Raw genomic sequence first — 5,241 nt, 5'->3', positions numbered from 1 at the left:
TTCCCCTTGCTGTCCTTAGGGCTGAGAATGGGATACCTTGAGCTCCTAGGAGATGGAGGATCCTCATAATAGAAGGGGCCCAGACCTTTGACTTACTGCTTGGAAGAGGTGCTCCCAGGAGTGCTCTCCCACCAGGGACATTCACACTGGACTCTGAGTAAGCAAGTGCTTGAGGTTTAGGGTATGTTGTTACAGCTCCTAGAATCACACCCTGACTTTTTTTTTTTTTAAGAGAGCAAGTCTTGTTCTGACAGTTTTCAGAAACATCTTTTGATTTACAAGAAACTCTAGAAAATTGCTATCTTTGAAAAGAGAATACCTTTGAGCAAAACATTGATAACATCTTCAGATATAATATCCAACATTTGGCAGGATGGTCAATTTCCAAGAAAAAATATCTTTTCAGTAATAATCAGGACATTTGCATTATCCCCAAATTTGAGAAGAAATTATTATAAATGGTTTAGTCTATACATTAGTGAAATCCCTTAATCCCATCGTATACTCATCATCTAGCTGCTCATTTGCCGGTATTCAACATTTTCAATAAGAGTATTCCCTTACCTGCTTTTAAATCATTACTGTTTTTATAATGGCTTCATTATTTCTTAATTGTCTTAATTTTCTTTCTTACCTATTCTTGTTAAAAGCCGATTAAAATATTAATAATTTTAGCATCCCAGGCACTCTGGAAACAAAATGAATTTCAGGTTTATACTCATTTGTCAGTAAAGCCAGAAGAGGAAGGCCAGATGGACAATTCTAGATTAACCTCAACTGAATTTGATTAGGCCTTTATGCCACATCCACATGGCACTTAGAGTTTGGTAATGTTAGAGCCAGGAGGGATCTTAGTGATCATTCAGTCTTCACCCTTCAGTTGCGATGAGGCAGCAAAGATCCACAGAGGGCTGCACAGTTGGGTAGTGATGAAGAGAGGATTAATCCAGGTCTAACAGTTTCCATTAAATGAACTCTGTGGAATTAAACCCAGGTATGTGATTGAGCTGTCACTCCCTCTGTCATCTGTCTCTCTGGTTTCCTCCTTTGTTCCCAACCTACAGTGCATAAGCTAAAGGCACTAACAAACACCACAGACTTACTGGTAAATTGATGTCTCTTGATGCTTCAGCCCAAACAGGGAGTCCAAATAAAGCTTTTGGTAATATATTTGTGGAAGTTTCTTTAATCACCACTGCTACATTCTCTATTCCTCAGTTCACTGTCTCTGGCAAAACAAGAGAGAAAGGAATCTTCTGTTTCCTGCAATTATTAAAGTATCACCCTGTTCTATGTGGCAGCCATCTTCTAATCGATTAGGAAAGTCACCACCATCCAGGATACTTTTTCAGGCAAATGAACAGTTTTTTTCCTCATCTCAGGAATATTGAACTTTTGTCTCAGATGCTCCTATCACTAGCTTTGGACTTTGAACTAAATTCATCACCTTTCTGTTATTTTCTCATTGGTAAAATTAGGCGTTAGTTCAGAATGCCGTTATCACTTCCGGTTGGGATTAATTAACCAATGAATTCAGCAGTATTGGACAGCCTCTGTAGAAGGCCCTAGGAATTAAAAAGAAGAAGAAGAGGGGCGCCTGGGTGGCTCAGTTGGTTGGGCGACTGCCTTCGGCTCAGGTCATGATCCTGGAGTCCCGGGATCAAGTCGCACATCGGGCTCCCTGCTCAGCGGGGAGTCTGCTTCTTCCTCTGACCCTCTTCCCTCTTGTGCTCTCTATCTCTCATTCTCTCTCTCTCAAATGAATAAATAAAATCTTAAAAAAAAAGATACACTTTACAAAGAGAAGAAGAAGAAGAAGAAGAAGAAGAAGAAGAAGAAGAAAGAAATATCTCCTGCCCTTGAGAAGCTCCCAATCTGACCTGGAGTCCATGCTTTTTCTGGATGGAGTAAAGAAAATGAATGTGTAACAGATTCTCACAATCACACTGGGAGATGTGGAATCCAGGGATATCTGAATCTGTCTGAATTTTTAAGTCTCCATTGGCATGTTTTTTTTTTATCATTATCCTATATCATGTTCCTGAGACTTGAATTACCTCTCACCTGTATTAAAAATCTTTCATTGTTGTTATTTTCTTCTGTTCCTGTCCTGTTTCCCAGTTTTTTCCCCTGTAGATTGTCAACATTTAGGAATTAGGTTTTAGATTCTCTATACAGGTCCCCTTCGACGCATTTATCCTGGCCTCCAATTTTTCCTACACAGACCTTTTGCATACACATGTATGAATTTACTACACTAAAATTCTGCTCATATTTTTATTTTACAAAGCAATCCTTTCTTAATATGTTGTTACAAAACTGCATCCAATTGATCAAAGAAAAGTAGTTCTTTCTCTCTGCCTCTATTCCACCTTAATATTCTGGATACTTGTTGATCATATCAGACAAAGGTCAGAAGGAGCTTGAGGGAATGATGGAGGCAACTCAGGAAAGCCTTCCTATCAAAAGCTTCCTGGAAGTCTGTGCTTGGTCTACTGATGTGGAACCTCTCCAGTCCTTTGTGTTCTCTCATTATGGACTGCTCTGATGCTCTGCAAATCCAAAACATGTCTACCAGCTGGTCTCCATTTCTGTCTTCTCTTTTCTTCATTTACTGTTGGCAATGGACAAATCAGATATTACCTGTGTCGATTTGGACTTTAGTTTCTTAATTGTGTCAAATCATCTTAGCCTGGAGTTGGTTTCTCCCCAGTATGACCACTGTAATCTTTCATGGTACCCTTCTACCTCTGGCTGACTCTGTATTTGGCACATGGATTCAACAAATGAAGGGTCTTGGTTCATTTGGGACACAGATCAGAGTTCTTTTATGACATCTCCCAGAATGACAGATTCAGACTTCATATTCACTGGCCCACTATGGTTCATGTTCATTATTTTGGAGTGTATTACTCAGGACTGTCTTGGTTATAAGGGACCAAAATCCCACCCCTAAGGTGACTTATATTAAAACAAAAAGAATGTAATAGATCATATAATAATTTAAAAATCTAGGCCCATTTATGCATGACTGGATGCTGGAGTTCAAATTTGTTTGGACTCAGTCTCACTCTTACTTATTCTCCCATTTGTTGGCTTTACTCTCGGATGAATCCTCTTCATCTGATGACCCCCAGCAACTTCAGACTTATATCCTCTTGGGTTCATATTCAGCTCAGCAAATAACCTGGTTATGACTGGTCAACTGGAGTCATGTCCCTATCCTTGAGACAATAATTATGGCCAGGGGGAGGGAATATGCTGATGGCAAAAGTTTGGATTACACGTCTACCTCAGGAGAGGCAATGTACCCAATCTCATCATGCCCTGAGATTGGGGGGGAGGGGATGGTTTTCTCACAGGAGTTAAAGGTATGGTTCCCAGGAAAAAGAAAAGGGAATTCTGGGCAGGCCAAAAGGTCCACTGCATAAGGACATTGCCTGACAACCTGTGTGCTTGATTCATGTCTTTTTCTTGTTAAGATTATAGTCTGGGGTCATTGTCTCATAAATTTTCCTCTTGCTGGTTTTCCAGGTGTGTCATTACTTCTGGTTCTAACTCTAAGGTTTGATGCAATGAAGCGTTCTCATTTTTTTAGTACTTCTGCTTATACTTTCAAAAATCAGAGCTGCTTCATGTTGTTTCCATTCTGTGAATCAGCAGAAGAAAACCACCGTTGTTCAAAATTTCAACTGTTTCTCCAATCTAGCATGCACAGGGCCATGTCTTCAGAGTGTTTACTCGTTATTAACATAATATTGCATTGCACATGAGGCAAAGAACATGTTTTGTACTTCACTTTTTTTAATCCTTTTATTATTCTTTTATTTTTTAAATTTTATTTTATTATGTTATATTAATCACCATACATTACATCATTAGTTTTGATGTAGTGTTCCATGATTCACTGTTTGCGTATAACACCCAGTGCTCCATGCAGTACGTGCCCTCTTTAATACCCATCACCAGGCTAACGCATCCCCCACCCCTTCCCCTCTAGAACCCTCAGTTTGTTTCTCAGAGTCCATAGTCTCTTATGGTTCATCTCCCTCTCTGACTCCCCCCCCCTTCATTTTTCCTTTCCTACTATCTTCTCTCTCTCTCTCGCTCTCTTTTTTTTTTTTTTTTAACATATAATGTATTATTTGTTTCAGAGGTACAGGTCTGTACTTCAGTTTTATAAACTGTTTTATAATTTACCAATTAATTTATCTGTGTTCATCAAGAGACTTTTAACATTTAAGCCCTGGGAAAAAGCAGGCATGCCACATCATAAAATTAGCAAGTTTGATAAAACATGAAAAGGAAAACATTCATTCCCCCTTGCAATTGTCTAAATGGTCTACAGATGCTCATGAGCTATTGCCAACTCTATTTGTTTATTTGCTTGATTTATAAGATGGGCTCAATGCATAAAAACATCATAGCATACATACAATAAAATATATGCCTGTGTTAATCTGTTGGTTCACAATATCATGTTTCTTACCGTACTTCAAAATTCCCTCAGCACATCTCTGCCACTCAATGTACATTTATTAATAGAGACTCTTTTTTTGTGATTTCACATAAATACCAAACAAAAAGAGTAATGAGGGATGGAGGAACACCTATAGAAATATCTCTAGCATTTTGTGTTATTCTGGTTCCTTTTTAATAAGCCAAATGGAAGTGAGTAGGTTCATCATTCCTTTCCCCTTAAGAGACATGATGTGATGTGTTCATAAGACCTTCTAATTTGGTAGGATTCTAGGTATGGTTTCTAATTGTTATTCACTGATCTTATTATTTGTCTAATCAAGGATTAAGTTTCTAGTTCCAGAGGTGGAATGTGAAACAGGTTTTTCTCCCTTTTAATAAGCGGGCCTTTACCCAGAGTCACAGACTCACAGACATAAGGCACAAGTATGTTGTAATGCCACCTGCTTCTCTCCCATGACCCATTGGAGAATGGAGAATGTATATTCAAAGAGAAATGTGAAGGGTTTCTCACCATCCAGGCAGGGCACTGTGCATCCTGATGAGTTACTCCAACTACTTGGATGTCCCCAAGGAAACCAGACCTTTCCTTTTCAGTCAAGGATGGGTCTCAGAAGGTGCAACCATAGCAACATGGGCAGTGCCTGTCCTGTTGTCTCATGCTATCCAAGAGTCAGCCACCAGTTCCTCTTTTATGGGGCTAGCTGAGTGGAGCTCACATTTACCAATCTTTCAAGGGTTAGATGGCCTAGGCACAAAAAG

This window comes from Callorhinus ursinus, unplaced genomic scaffold (assembly GCF_003265705.2).
Source record: "Callorhinus ursinus isolate GAN/ISIS: 27379988/994484 unplaced genomic scaffold, GSC_fseal_2.0 scaffold2, whole genome shotgun sequence".
NCBI classification, from domain to species: Eukaryota; Metazoa; Chordata; class Mammalia; order Carnivora; family Otariidae; genus Callorhinus; species Callorhinus ursinus.
This window is presented reverse-complemented; position numbering follows the sequence as displayed.